This window comes from Psittacula echo (genome assembly GCF_963264785.1).
Source record: "Psittacula echo genome assembly, chromosome: 12".
In the NCBI taxonomy this organism is placed as follows: Eukaryota; Metazoa; Chordata; class Aves; order Psittaciformes; family Psittacidae; genus Psittacula; species Psittacula echo.
The window spans coordinates 2,170,961-2,185,767 of NC_137747.1; positions in this window are offsets into that span (position 1 = coordinate 2,170,961).

The following is a 14,807-nucleotide window of genomic DNA, read 5'->3' on the forward strand; positions in this document are numbered from 1 at the left end:
GGTGGTAGTAAAAATGCTGTTAAACTCTGAGCTACATGGAGAGTAATGCCAGTCACCAAGCAACTATCTTAGGAAGAAGGATGAATGTTAATAGGAAAACAAGGATATAAGTAAAGCCAAACAAAGCAAAAGCATAGTTCTAGTTATTCAAAAATAAATCACTGCAAAACAAATTCCAAAACAAACAACATTTTCCACTTAAAAATATCCAAACCAACACATCAGCATTCTAGTAATTCCTGCCACTGAATGTTTGACTCTTATACAGCACAGAGTTGAGGAGGAAATATTTGAGCTACATAAATAAAAGGCATCCAAGAATCTTTGTTTTCCTCTGAAATGCAAGGCCAATAACTTATCTCTTATTAACAAGTTCATCTTGTGTTTCCCCAAGGTGCTTTTTTTCTTTCTTTCTTCTTCTTTTTTTTCCTGTGTGTGCTCTTGGCAAAATTGTTTGGAACGAAAAGAAAGCAGCTTCCCCTCCTGTTGTTTTGCTGCCTCTGCAAGCATTTATTTTCACGGAGACAAAGCTGGGTTTCCTCTGTGGCGGTGTTTTGTTGCGTGAAATGTCCCAACGTTCCTATGAATGGAGGCTTCTAAAGACAGGCTGTTCTGTTTTGAACTTGTTATGACAAAAATAGCTAAAAAAAAAAGAGGGAGAAAAAGCCAGCTTGTCAAATTAGGAATTACATGAGGTCAGCAAATTTGGGAACAACCGCAACTGGAGGACAGAGAAAGAGAGAGACCTAATTACGACCTGGGGGGAGGGAGAAAGGGTGGACCTTTCTGAAGCTGCTTTTGATCTCCGAGCACGATGGGGCACTCAGGACGAGTCTCCCACTAATTTTGGTGGCAAACGATCGGGCCTTAATATGCCTAAAAATAGCATTAATGCTGGCCAACATTCCAGGCTGCCCTCTGCACACCATATGATTACTTCTGCCAGATGCATAAACTATTTGAATTGTGAGGTTTAGCAGTGCCCTAAAATCCTGTGCCGCTCTCTGACTTTCTCTGGTTTTATACAGTACTTGTCACTGTGACATCAAAAGCGAACTTCTGCAAAAGGCCGGCTCTGAGAAACCTCTGGAAAGGGAACTTGGCCCATTTTGGAGGAGTTTGGCATCACAGCACAATAATTTTACCACTTGGACCTTTGTCCAGCCTCAGACGTCATCAGGCACAGGGGTTTCTTTCAGCTTGGTACATGAATAAAGACGAGCTGTAAAATTCACCCAAGTAAGTCCAGAGGTGATTTTGATTTGTGCCGAAGTCTAATATTATTTGTGTATGTAATTATAGAAAGCAGTATATAGCCTAGTGTAGTCTAGGAGACTGCAGATATAGCAGAAAGCCAAAACTCCTGTATTCTGATCTTAACTCAGTGACTCAGTTTGCTTACCTTGTACAGCACAGATAATAATCATGCTGACAGGCAGTGGCACCAGCAGGCACCCAGCTCGGCCCTGGCAGAGGCCAGGGGAAGCGCTCCCTCCGCCCATCAATTCTGCATTGCTTGATGAATTCCTGGATTATTGGTTTTTCAAGCCCTATCTGTCAGAGTCCCGTGATGAGGTGTAAAATTGTGCACTCCTAATTAAAACAAAACAAAAGTGATTTGCATTTGTTATTTCAGAGGAAGTTTAAACTCAAGATTTCTACGCAGCCAAACAGCTTAAAAACAAATGAATAATGGTGGTATTTTCTAAGAACCTTATGATGGCTGGGGCGTGAGGGTAAAGGATGTCCTGACTTCTGAACACTTGGGAATGGCATTCCCCATTGTTTAGACTAATACAGATATATCACATTAAAGCGTATGGCAGGACTTTTGGTCCTCTGCTTCAGCTCCCAGAGGCTGCATCACAGAAGAGAGCTGTTCTTGCTTCTTTCCTTTAGTCATATGCAGATGCAGAATCCAAATCACCATCTAGAAATTAACCGACTATTTATTCAAACCAAATTCAACCAACTAATTGTTTCCAAGCTTTTCCCTTCACTATTCATTACTTGGTATGTACAATCAGTCCCCTAGGATCTAGGTCACATGACATGTCTTCTTTTTGGCCTGAATAATTAGAGTGTGAAAGTATAATAAATGGTAAATACTAAATTTACTTGGCAGCAGTCATTACAGACACAACCACCCTCTCTCCCCATCCCGTAATATCTCTGCTAATAAAAACTCATTCATACCAGAGCTCACAAACAGCAAATGAAACAGGGCACAACAGAGAATGTAAAAAGCAAATGTCATTTGCCAGTGTTTGCAAATCCTAAGCTGTAGACTGCATTAGTTCTGTTAGCCATGTAGTAATAACTGGGGATGTGAGGTGACAGATATCTCACCGGTGTTTGCAGTAGGACATAAGTCAACTATAATAAATGTGGCATCTTTGAAGTATTACATCTGGAAGTGGCTAGCATATTTTCACATACATTTTAAACCTTGTAGTTATAATAACTACCAACCTGACACTGTCTCTGCCTAGGGAGTTAAAAGTCCAACGTTCTGATTTGTTAATTTTTAACCTGGGTATGTAAAAATGTTCTGATTTTTTTTAAATGAAGATGTAAAATTAGCAAACCCTTCCCCCCCTTCATTTCTATGCTTGAATGTAAAACATACAGTTAAGCACCACTTGAACAATACAGTAATAACTAAACCAGATAACCTATCTGGGTTTAATCCAGCCTGAACAAAGACAGCAGTCCAAGTTGAAACCGAAAGCCAGTATTTAATATATGAACGAGTAAAGAGAGCATTCGATGTAACTTTAACAGAATCACAAAAGTTTAACAGTTATGTGGGGTTTGTTTGTGAATGTTAACCTTCTATTTATTGCAAACAGAAAAGAAACACTTTCAAACAGCAGCTGAAGAAGCTTACAAATTAAATTACAAGAACGTGTCTAATCTGGGAAGAAGGAAGTTCTGCCTCAGATACATATGTTTTATGCAACAGAGCTGTTTACTTTATTTGTAAACCCTTCAAAATACTGTCCAAAGTTCATTCTTTGTTCAAGATAAGAATGCAACTGCACTGCCTGAAATGCAATATAAGTAATACTGTTAGGATTCACTAGAGAAAGACAATTTGGAATTAAGAAAAAGCAATTTAAACAATCTTAACGCCCCTCCTCCCTCCCCTCCTTCTTAATGACTCTCGTCCCCTTCAGAAATCTTTGAAGTAAGCCAAAAAGCACGAACGACTCTGTTTAAAGGTCATGTGTATCTCTGCTCTGTTTCCCCTTGGTGCAATATGCCTTTCATAATCCCACGAGCGCACGCTGTTGTTCTATATTTTCACCCAAGTTTCATTTTTAGGGAAGACCCAGCAATGTCCAAACTTTATATACAACCTTTGAGATCTGTTTAATAATGATAATTATACTTCTGCTCAGATTTTCAAAAGCAAAGCCTATCAATGGAAGTTCAATGGAGATTTATTTGCAAGCACAAAGCGTACTTATGGAGAAATAAAATTAGGGAAATAGGAAAGCATATTGAATATAGGCACTCCTTCTGCAAAGATAAATGATTTAGTAATGAATAGATTCTTTAGGCCATAAAAAATCCATTTATTTTCTTTTGAATTTCAACCAGAGGTCTCGCACTTTCCCACTCAGTTATAATCAGTTAAAATTAGAATACAGAGAATGAAACCAGTATACAGGCAGACCAGACAACAACCATAATGTATAATAATAGACGCTAAATTAAGAGACATTTTCAAAGAGGCGGCATTTCCACAGAAAGATACTCAGTTATCACCATTCGCCGTGGAATGAAGATGTGATCTAAAACACACACTGCTTTTACAAGTTATCTGCCTCATAACAACACGCTGCCAGATTTTAGTCAACTCATTAAAATGAAGGATCCACTTGACCTCTGCTGTAATTGTGGATATGAACCAGAAATATGATTAGTCCCTTAACTTCAAGGTTGCTCCACATTGAGCTTGCCTCATCAAGGATCTGATCTTGCAGCAGAGTGAATGCACCGAGTGGTGGCTTCTGCTTCTCTCATGTTTTATCTGCTTCATCCCTCGTTTTCAGAAGGGATGGACACATTGGAGGGGTAGATGTGGGAGCTTGTCCAGGTTGTACCTGCACAACAGGGACTTCTGGCCATAGGACCAACGACTTGCTGATGGCCACGTGGCTGCTCAAAGGCAGAGTCCTTGGGCAGGTCCCTGGGGACAGTTCTGTGGCACCAAAGCTGAACTCAGCAAAATGGCCTTGTTAGGGCTGAAACGGTATTGACTCAGTGGGTGGACTGAAAATATGCTAAGCAGTGGTCAGCTACTGTGCAGCACCATTTCCCCTTCCCCCTTTCATTTCTGTGGTTCCCAGGCTCTGGCCAAATGAAAGATCTTCGTGTTTTCTCCTAAATACAAACTGGAAGCAGGTCCAGTGTTGCTACCTTTGGGTCTACAGGGCCTTTTACTACTGAAAAGGTTCCACTGAGGTCAACAGCCAGAGATATTTGCACGATTAAGGCCCTACTGAACCAAATGAGAGAGACTGGAGAAACAAAAGGAGAACCGGCTGTTTTGTTTTTGTGTTACCTGCAGCCTTCATATTTTGACATTAATGAGGGTAAATGTGTCAGGAGCTGGGTAAATGTGTTGAAATTATCTGGATGATTACAGAATGGTGAGATGAAAGCCATTCCCAACACTGCTGCTGTTTCTCCTTGATACGAAGAGACAAAATACCATTGCCTCCAGGTCTAGTCAGACCTTACCACCTCTCGTCTGCTCTGACTGCAGAACTTACCAAGCTATTTTCAGCAGAAAAGACATTTTACCTTAAAACACCTTTCTGAACACCAGGGTGGCTCAGGAAATGAGATGTTCCTGTGGTCAGGCACACACCTGGGAGCAATGGCTGGATCTGCCAGTCCAGGCTGAGTCTTCCTCACTCACCTTCAGGCTCAGAGTGTGCAGTGAAGTCAAGTGAAGAGACTCTTGGCTGTTAACACCAGATTGATAATTCCAGCGTTTTCTAGCAAAAAGAACTGGGGTTTTACCTTCAAAGTGCTTTCTAACTTAATGCCTAGAAAAGTTATGAGTAGTTGAGTGGTGTTTTGAAAACATAGGTTTTAGAATGTTCGTCTGTTCAGATTAATAACTGGAGAAGTCTGTACCCCCATCAGCTACTCTGAAACACTGAGATATCTAGATCCCATTTTCCTAATGATGATCCATATAGTTTAGAAATTAGAATAGAAACAGAATGGAATAGAAATCAAGTTGAATAAAGGCTAAGTAAAATCTTTAGTCCTGATTTTATCCCATTATTGTTTTTTCTTTCCTCATGCTGCTCATCAGAGCTGTAGGCGAGCTTCATTCCCAGACAGATACTGCATTGGGCACACATCTGGAAGCTGAGTGCTGCAGGAGCCATCCTGCTTGTTTATTACAGCTGCGCTTGAAAAACACATTCAAGCCAAAAAGATCTCAGGGTTTGATCCATATTTGTTATCTATAATTTGACCCATGGAATTTCTGCATATCCTGAAGCCCAGGAATTTTAATCTAACAGTTTACATGTTTAAAGACAAGAGCTTTTGGTTACACACTGTAGCTGCTCAGTAGAAGACTATAAATCTAAGCAAATTGCTAAAGACTGAAACTCCAGAAGGCAGGAGGAATGATGCAAACAGAAGGTCCTGTTCTGACTCAGTCACTTACCAACTTGTGTTACATTTTTATTGCAGGTCAAAAGTCGACAGAGTATGCAAATTTAAAAGAAAAAAAAAAAAAGGTTCTTGTTTTGGAAAAAATGCCCCATTTTAGTATTTATAATTACACACTGTGGGGCTTTTATGCTCAGCCTCATTTATCTTGGATTTTTGCATAATTTGAACTAAAAGTGGCGATACATGTAGAGCTCATTTATTCAAATCATACAGAGTTAGTGTTTTCCCTCTCTTGAATGCATGGCGTGCATTTTGGGACAAGTGCCAGCTCCAAGGAGGGAGGAGAAGTACAAAAAGAAGAGACTGGGAAAAAAAGACTACAGAGATACTTGTTCCACTTTTAAAATGGCTTCCAACCCCTCGTAAAATTAGGTGTGTAAGTTAAGTCCTCTTCCCTTTCTAAGACAAATATATTCTCTGCAGATCTCAATAAATCCAGCTGACATTTGCAGTATTACTCATGCCATCTAAGGTGTACAGAAAATTGCTGTTCTCACCTGTGTAATTTAACTGAAGGCAGCTTTTCTGCATTCCCAGACACCCAAGTCTTTCCTTTTCACTTGCATTCTTTAAAATGACATATGTCAAATGCATTAGCTTAAGGATTGACTTACGTTGGCTGTGTGCATGATGCTACAGATTTTACTGTAAGGATTACTCACTGGGCATCCTGTTGTAAATAATGTTGTGAATAGATCTTATCATCCATCACAATCCCGGCAAAACGTGTTTACAGTGTGGTTATCCAGTAAATGGAGTGTTTTGTATTCAGGTTTGCACTATCCTAATGAACACTTAACATGGTTCAAATTAAAGGTATGAAAATCCTGTGGAACTAAAATCTTCAATGCAGCAGAACTACTGTGCTGGACAGGATGGTGTCAGACCTTAAAAGAAGGTGGTAGAGGGCAGGCTTTTAGAGACTTAACTATTCCCCAATGAAGCAACTGAAGGTGTTCTGTCCCTCATGTTCAGAATGTGACCTTTCCTACCTTCCTGCAGGTTACCTGGGGGGGGTTGCACAAATATGTCTGTTGAGCAAACTGAAATGAAAACCTGTGCTTGCCATGAGCACCCTGGCAGCCACAGCTGGGCAGGAAGCAGGTTCTTCACTCCCGAATACAAACTGGGTGCAGAACACTTTAACATGCTTGGAAACGTTAATGATCTGTACTTAAGAAGTGAATTTTCCATATTCTCCACCAGTGCAAATCAACATTCACCCATTAAGTGCAACACAATGATCTACTTTGAAACCCATAAAAAAGCGCATCCCATCAGCACATGAAGAGGACTCGTGCTTCTGTGGGTGCAACACAGGTTTCACAAATGGAGTCATTTTTGTGAGCCTAAATTTCAAAACTGTGTTTCTCTAAACAGGGACAGATGCAGCCCAGATGTGAGCTGGACATTTGAATATCGTTCCTCCTTCCTCGCCTCCCATCACTGCAGCTCATGTGCTCCTCGCTGCCCTGACCAGAGCCAGCACTGGCTGTGGCACCCAAAGGGGCTACAGTGGACCCCAACCCAGCTGTGGCTCAGCCCAGAGAAAGCCCTGTTCCACTACCACTGAACGAGCCTGCAGGCTTCCCTGGTAGTTCCTGTGTCTCACTTCTTTCCCAGAGACCTGGCCCTATTCAGTTTTGCTCCCATTCCCAGGTCTGTGCTGGTGGCTGAATTCTCCTGGAAATACAAAGTGTAATTGTCACTACTGTGTTTTTTATGCTAAACGGTAGTTTCCAAGCTTTCAGCTTGTGATTCCAGTTCCGGGCTTGTATGCTCATTTCCTTCTGCACTTCCAGGTCATGAACCCAGCCAGGTCACAAGCTCATCTTTGGGAACTGCTGATTTAACATATCCATGTAATTCCATTGCCAAGCTCCAGTGAAGAGCTGTGATTAGCAGGATTTATTTTTCTTTTCTAATAATACATTTGTTCTGGAAAGAACGGAAGTTGATCTTCCATTCCTTAGGAAACAAAGATGCAGTGTTCCTTTTGCAGTGAGGTGGCCTCAAGGAACGAGTAATAGGAAAGAAAAAAAGGGAAATAAAATAAAAGCAGACATCCACTCTTTAAGACATCAAACACTAAAGTGTGCTGTACTGAAAAGCTTTTAACAGCCACTGCTCTGCTTGTTCCATGATGGGCCATGCTGTTGCCCCAAGGAAAAGTGTAGAAAACTCCATTAGAAAGTTGCTTTAGTGCTGCTGAAGGGCAAGTGCTGTATCTGTCCGTGTGATGTTTTGAACCATTCTTTCACTGTGGCTTGAAAAAGAGCGTCACTGCTTCCACATGTAAAATATGAACTCCCAGTGATACTCTTCCCAAATGCTAATGCACAGCTGTGGAGTTTGGATATTCCAGAGCTGACTCATTCTGCAACACAGCAGATTCACAGAGATGAAGTGGAGGAGGGGCTGTGCAAAATAGCTCTTTCAGGAATTAAAAGAACTCCTAAACCCCAAAGTATTACTATTCCATTACAGTATTTCTTTCATTGAAAAGTTTGGGTTTAAGTGACCTCTAATTGATTTTTTTCTTTTGGCTTTGCTTTGTTTCAACATAAAATCTATGTCACTCCGGCCCTGCCTGCCAGTCTTTTGTCTGATGTTACAAACAAATCCAGCCAAACATTAAGATTCATAAGGGGGATGGGGGGGAAGCACAGCTTCTTAAAGCCACATCAAGTATGTTAGAGACAAAACATTTAATTTAAATGGTAGAAACTAACACAAAACAGCTCCAAACCTAGTAAGCAGAGTTAGCTAAGTAGAAACACATGTTCTTTTGACATTTGTTTTCATGACAATTAGAAGCAACCAGTTTTCAGCTAACGTTCTTGTTCATCTCTTTGAGGCTTTGGCTAATACATTAATCCAGAATTACTGCAGAACAGGTGCCGATTGAAACATGTAACTCCGTAGTATGTAAGACAAATAAGCCAAGTCTGGTTCAGGCACGTATATAACCATACAGTCAATGAGTCAAGCAAATGAGGAACACAAAACGCTTTCATTTTTATGTTGCTTTGACCTCAGTGTATGTTTTGTTCTAATGTGTTTTGCATGCTCTGATCATCCTGATCACATGTGTCTCATTCACTTGCACAGCATATAGCTTCTTCCCCCCATTTGAAGACAAAGCTCTATGACAGCTTGCAAAGGCAAGAACAGGTTTTTAGCCGGTTGGGTTTGGTTGCAACAGTTTTAATGTTAGCCCAGAGCCACTGAGAGGATTAACTTGTCAATAGGCTCTTCCTACCTTTTTTTTTTCCCTCTTTCTCTTAGCCAAGAAGTGAATCCTCGCTTTACTGATGTCAGTGGAAGGTTGTAGACTGATTTCAACAGGGACAAGATTTCACATGCAGTTAAAGACATGGCTGGAGTTTCAAACAGGCAGATGGGTCTGACATACCCTGCTGCCTGCAGGGAGGTGATGGGGGACAGGGGACAGTGCCCTTTTGGGTAAATAGCTACATAACTCTCAGGCTTCTGTGCTGGGATGACTCTGAATGTCCAAAAACCCCCACAAATTGCTTCAAAACTGCTCAGCAATATGGGCTGTGCTGAAATTTGTTGCTCCAAAAAAAAGGACCACAGTTTGGCCAAGGTCAGGCCATTTTTCTCGCAAGGGTGGCTGGGTTGAGGAGACAAAGGGAGAGCCTGAATGCTTTAGCTTGCTATTCCTGGGTGCCTGGCAGGAAGGAATGACACTGACAGCAGAAAAGCCAATACATTCACACCCCAGTCCCTCCTGGGGTGGAGCAGCATGGAGGTGCCTTCCCCTTGGTCTGACATGGGTGCAATCCCACAGACTATTCTTCCTGGTTTGCATCCCATCCTTTCCTACCACCTTTGGCAACCGCATTCTTTACCGATGCTCATATTGGTCCTAGCGAAGTGACTTGGTAAGGGTCTAACAGAAAGAGAAGAATTAGCAGGCTGGGTCCCAGGGCATATGGAACAGGGAGACATCACTGGGAACTTAATAGAAATCGTATTAGCACCTCTGAATCCAATTTTCAGAAGAGATACGGGAACTAGAAGCACACAGTGCTGGTGCTATCAAGGGATTTGTCCTAGTGAGTGAGATTCTCAAGAAATCCAAGTGACCCATTCTTGTTAGGCAATTAATAATTGTTTTCTGTATGATTGTTTATACAGGTTTACCACACTACTGAAAGCAGAAGTAATCTTAAAAGTCTTGCTAATGAGTTAGGAAATGCAGAAACACCACACCCTGCCCTTGATTTATTTCAGTCATTCAATGGATTTCTATGTGATGAAGAACGCAGATGGTGCCATATGACAAACCCTTTATGGATCTAGCCTGCATTAAACGGATATACATGTGACCTTGGCTTTTGTGAGAGACCAACAAAAAGCTTGGCTTGTTATCCTGAACTCTTCAAAATGCCATTTCAGCATCTGTATATGCTCTTGGCATGCAGGCATCTGTATATGCAGAGCTGGGTTTTCTCTCATGTAGCATACAAACATTATCGCAGGCTGTCACAGTCTGCCCAGCATTGCTGTCTATGTGGCAGGACTCCTGCGAGTGCAGCAGATGGGTGAGGACCATGTCTCTCCTCAGTCCTCACGGACCTCATGGTAAACCCAAGCAAACCAGGCTGTTATACTGGTGTCAGCCACGGCTGTGCCTGCGCGCTGGAGATGTGTGTTTGCCGTGGTTCATGTAAACTGTAATGCTAGTGCAGATTTAATACAACTATGTTCATGAGTTTCACTTCATGTAGTAAAATAGGAAAAATCTTACTAGAAGTATAGGACTGAACTACAGCGTCACAAACTGACTTAGTGCCAGCATGGTTTCACACGCAGTGAAGGTTCTTCTGTTCAGTCTGTACCAGGACACCAGCAGTTGTGCATCCTCTGGCCTGATTAGCTCTAATCCATTGTTAAATTGGCTTTGGTTTTATTTTACTTTATTTGTTCTTACTTCCCCACAATAATATCTGTACATATACATTATGCACATTATATATTTAAATACAGCAGTATTTAAATCTCTAGGAGAAGAAGAGAGTGTGGTACTGCCCAGACAGGCTGGCTGTGTCTCGGGAGGGGTTTGCTGCTATAGCCATTGAAGTACAGTGACATGGCAGACGACATCTCTGTACTACGGACTCGGTCTAGGTGTGGCAGGAAGCATAAGTAGTTCAGTGGGTGGCTCCCTCCCCAGCTGCATCGAGGCAGCACACAGCACGCTCCTGGGGACAAAATGCCATCATTGCTGTGAAACATAAAGCTGATCCTACCCCACTCTGCTCAGCAGAGCCCCAGCAGCAGTTTTTGCAACAGCAGGGTGTTCACTTCATGTCAAAATCTGATTATTTCACTTTGACAACCTTTACCTCCAGTTGGATCTGGACTGGTATAATGTCACCAGGAGGAGCGTTGGTTGTCCCTTAATTCCAGTTTGCTAAACCTGCAGAACACTTCACAATCAGCCAGAGTGTATGTGGGTATACATAAACACTACTGTTATCATGCTGTTAAGTTATGCCTTTTACCTGATGATCCCAAGTAGTTTATCAACAGTGAATGATGTCCTCACAACATCACTGTGAATCTTGTAAATAACTGAGTTAATAATGGAAAAGAATAGAAGGTGCTTCAGACCAACTCTGTGGTTTTTAACAAGCTGTAATAACCTGTGTATCACAGGGTGCGAAAAGCACCACATAAATGCCTCCTCTTTGCCTGTGCTGCATTTGTGCATATGATTTTGATTTAACGTCACTCATTTCTGAGGTCTATTAGACCAACTGCCTTAATCTCACTTATTCTGCAGTCTATTTGCTCTGTGTATCGACAGTATTAATAAAAATCCTTCTATAAACACACACCAGCTGGTGGGAGCACCACAAGAACTGGGAAGGGTGACCCACATGTGCAGCATTATCCGTACTCTTTTTATTAGAGATAAACATTTTGTCTGGTCCTTCTCAGGAATGCCTTCTCTTGGATGCCCCGCTCTCCCCTGGCCTACAGCAGCTGCAGCAAATCAGGCAGTTTTCATCCTTCTCCCCACCCCATGGGGAAGTGGAAATTTCTCTTCCCCTCCCCTTTTCTCTCTGTTCAGCCGGAGGTGATAATCCCCAAGGAATGCAGCATTTAGCACTTGTCAGGTATATGGTAATTGCTACATTCCCAGGGGATTAAATCCATGGAATCTAATTACAGTGGACTGAAACCTCCCTATAAGAGGGGAGCTCTGCTGTGTAAGAGGAGTGAAAGTCTATGTCAGACTAACATGGAACTGAGAGAAGGTGAGGTGTTTGCCTCCTTCCTAGTAAGCACTATAGAGGTCTTATCTGTCCTTTTTACTGACCAGCCTGTGGGAAAGGTCACTTTCCCATTTTACTGACCAGCCCATGGGTGGCATTGAGCTCTGGCTGCAATTCCTGTAAAGGTCTGGAAGTTCTGGTCAGGGTAGACTCATATCAGGCGTTTGAAAGGCCCTGTAAACCAGGGCTTCACCTTATGGCTATAGAAATACTTGGAATATGAAGGATAAGGTTCTTTTTACCCTAGATGGGAATATAGGGCCAGACTCCTGCCAGGCAGGCAGGAGTGGGCTGAGGTGGAGAGGCAGAAGCAGCCCTTCATCAGCAGGACAGACCTTCAGTCAAGCTTAACTGCAGCAGAGCCTCACCATAGAGCAGTGTGTCCACATCCCACATCCTCAGGCATCAGGCTGTATGAAGTCATTCCACAGCTTTCCTTGGAAGGGTGTTCCAGGTGGCCCCAATGGCTACAAGCATCTTTATTTCTCCCTAAGTATGCCTATCACGATCATCTTTACCTCCACTTGATCTCATACCAACTCTGGATTGTGCTTAACTAAACTCGTGGTTAATTCTATGTCCTCTAGTATGTGTTTACCCTTGCATTTAAGGTGGGCAGTAGCTCTTACGTCTGGGCTTGCTAGTGAGGTTTTTCATTCCTCAGATAATATGGATGCAATCCAAACCCCACTGAAGTCCATTAGAATTTTACAATTGACTCATAGGTCTCGCTCAAACATGATTTTACTACATCAGATTGAAGTACACGTCCACAAACAAACCCACATACACTCACCTACAGATGTCCATAAAAATTGTTATTGTGGATAATCTAAACCAGCCTTGGCTGTGACTAATGTGTCACCTAGAAGGATTTTAGTTCATTTCAATTTGAAGTCAGCAGAGCATGTTGTAGAGGAGGGAACGAAAGCATGCAATACAAATATGCTGATCTATAGATGGTACCAGGAGAAAATGAGGGAGACAGGAAGAGGTTTGTTTAGAAGAGGAAGGATCTCACATATACAAAGACGAAGCGTGTTATGTCAAGATACCAAGTAAGATTCTTGCTCTGTTTCATTTAGATCAAAGAAGAACAGATGCACTGCAAACTCCTCTGTATAAGCTATTTCGTTGCATTCAATTTTCTAGTGGATAATTATATTCAGAGAGTAAAAAAATATATGTGGTACCTTGAGAGCTCAAATGAAAGCCCTTTGCAATTTTGTGTCTGCCTCTTCTAAAGAAAGGGCTCTGTCTTTGATTACCCAACCTAATCTGAAAACATGAGTTTCAAGGAGATGAGTTTCTCTTCTGTTAAAATCTACACCTGCCAACTCTGTAACTGACGAAACACAAGCAGAGATACCTTAAAATGTTCCTGCCCATCTGCATTATTTGTACAACACTACCAAGGCTGCGCTGCCAAACAACAGTATTACTAATGAAGTCCTAAGACTCACTTTCCAAAGCTTTGGGTTTTAAAAATATCGTCTCCGTTTCATTTGTTTGTGATTTTGGGGACTTTGTGTATTCTCACTTCATATTTTCAAGCTTTTTCTAATTTTTTTTTCATTCAGAAAGACTAAAATAAATAACTTTGAGAAAGTACTTGCAGTTCTCATGGAAACACAGGAGAACATTTCTGCCTCCCAGAACTGAATCTTAAAATCCCCCAAACAATATTGTAAGGCTCAGTGACATGGCTAGAGCTGATAAGCTATGCAAAACATTGCTTTTGTTGTCTTTGAGTTATTATTTATAAATCAAACAGAGGTGCAACCAGTTCTGCCCCGAAAACACTCTTAAAAAACCTGTACAAAACATTTAAAATGTTATATAGCAAAACTTGTGCTGAGAATGAGGAGACCCGGCCTCATGGCTAATTCAGCCTCTGGATTTCCGTGTAACTGCATTTCATCAGTTCTTTGCATCTCCAGTTTCTGCATGTATGTGGTTGTCTTGTAATGCTTAATAACTGAGTCCTTAAAAATGTGCTCTGAAATTCCTGGGTGGAGGTCGTATACATGTGTAGAGGATTAATCTGTATTATTAATGCTATGACTAAGAATGCATTATTAGAAGCTGGAAACATAACTGGGCAGTATGTATATAGCACATATAGACAATTCTCCAGCAGGGAAATTATTTCTAACTAAGCCCCTGATTTCTTTTCTCATTTAGGGTAAATTACACCTGATGTTTGCTCAAAAATAAATAGGGAATACTAATTCTTCCTATCCTGTCCGGAAATATTTTTCTTCCGATTTGGAAGTGCTGAGTGTTTAAGCTCCAGTAATCACAGGTAAACATTAGTACCAATAAAATATTCGTATGAGAAATGGACGGATAAAATAACTCATTATTCACCTATTCGTAAATCACAAAAAGGATGCTCGACCCTGGCATGCCTATCAGCTGAGCAGCACAAATAATTTTACATCTCTTTGCTCCATCCTGTTTTGCAGTTTTGTTTGATTCTTCTTCACGCTGCCTGTGTCTGTGTGGAACAACATTCTGACATGCAGCGGTGCCCTTCTGTAGTTTCTTTTTTCATGTGTTTTCTTTTGTATTTTCCTGTGGTCACCCTCTATCACAGTGTACAATAATTTTAGACAAGAGGATGCTAGCAAGACGAAGGTGCTCATTCAAACACAGGCAGGAAAGCAGGAGCATGTTACAACCCAGTCTCCATTAGCCCACAACTGACAAATTACATTGCAGTCACCTAAGATTTCCTCTGCTCTTGCACTGAGTTTTTGCATGTTATTTACGAGCTGTTGCATT